General features: G+C 50.1%; 1 long non-coding RNA gene across 1 annotated transcript; it reads left to right on the forward strand.

Moving 5' to 3' along the window:
* The first annotated feature begins 488 nt into the window (after nt 1–488).
* LOC127921942 (uncharacterized) lies at nt 489–1,310 on the forward strand. Its single transcript, XR_008110060.1, has 3 exons — nt 489–557; nt 900–1,013; nt 1,242–1,310. It is a non-coding gene; the product is annotated as an uncharacterized LOC127921942 (long non-coding RNA).
* The last annotated feature ends 42 nt before the right edge of the window (nt 1,311–1,352 follow it).

Raw genomic sequence — 1,352 nt, forward strand, 5'->3', positions numbered from 1 at the left:
CAACATGTAACAACTGTCCACTGTTCCACTCTGCCCAGAGGAAGGTTCCAGGTAGAGTAACATGTAACAACTGTCCCCTGTTCCACTCTGCCCAGAGGAAGGTTCCAGGTAGAACAACATGTAACAACTGTCCACTGTTCCACTCTGCCCAGAGGAAGGTTCCAGGTAGAGTAACATGTAACAACTGTCCACTGTTCCACTCTGCCCAGAGGAAGGTTCCAGGTAGAACAACATGTAACAACTGTCCACTGTTCCACTCTGCCCAGAGGAAGGTTCCAGGTAGAACAACATGTAACAACTGTCCCCTGTTCCACTCTGCCCAGAGGAAGGTTCCAGGTAGAGTAACATGTAACAACTGTCCACTGTTCCACTCTGCCCAGAGGAAGGTTCCAGGTAGAACAACATGTAACAACTGTCCACTGTTCCACTCTGCCCAGAGGAAGGTTCCAGGTAGAGTAACATGTAACAACTGTCCACTGTTCCACTCTGCCCAGAGGGAGGTTCCAGGTAGAACAACATGTAACAACTGTCCACTGTTCCACTCTGCCCAGAGGAAGGTTCCAGGTAGAACAACATGTAACAACTGTCCACTGTTCCACTCTGCCCAGAGGAAGGTTCCAGGTAGAGTAACATGTAACAACTGTCCACTGTTCCACTCTGCCCAGAGGAAGGTTCCAGGTAGAACAACATGTAACAACTGTCCACTGTTCCACTCTGCCCAGAGGAAGGTTCCAGGTAGAGTAACATGTAACAACTGTCCACTGTTCCACTCTGCCCAGAGGGAGGTTCCAGGTAGAGTAACATGTAACAACTGTCCCCTGTTCCACTCTGCCCAGAGGAAGGTTCCAGGTAGAGTAACATGTAACAACTGTCCACTGTTCCACTCTGCCCAGAGGGAGGTTCCAGGTAGAACAACATGTAACAACTGTCCACTGTTCCACTCTGCCCAGAGGAAGGTTCCAGGTAGAACAACATGTAACAACTGTCCACTGTTCCACTCTGCCCAGAGGGAGGTTCCAGGTAGAACGACAGGTAACAACTGTCCCCTGTTCCACTCTGCCCAGAGGGAGGTTCCAGGTAGAGTAACATGTAACAACTGTCCACTGTTCTACTCTGCCCAGAGGAAGGTTCCAGGTAGAACAACATGTAACAACTGTCCCCTGTTCCACTCTGCCCAGAGGAAGGTTCCAGGTAGAGTAACATGTAACAACTGTCCCCTGTTCCACTCTGCCCAGAGGGAGGTTCCAGGTAGAACAACATGTAACAACTGTCCACTGTTCCACTCTGCCCAGAGGAAGGTTCCAGGTAGAACAACATGTAACAACTGTCCACTGTTCCACTCTGCCCAGAGG

This window comes from Oncorhynchus keta, unplaced genomic scaffold (genome assembly GCF_023373465.1).
Source record: "Oncorhynchus keta strain PuntledgeMale-10-30-2019 unplaced genomic scaffold, Oket_V2 Un_contig_24047_pilon_pilon, whole genome shotgun sequence".
NCBI lineage: Eukaryota > Metazoa > Chordata > Actinopteri > Salmoniformes > Salmonidae > Oncorhynchus > Oncorhynchus keta.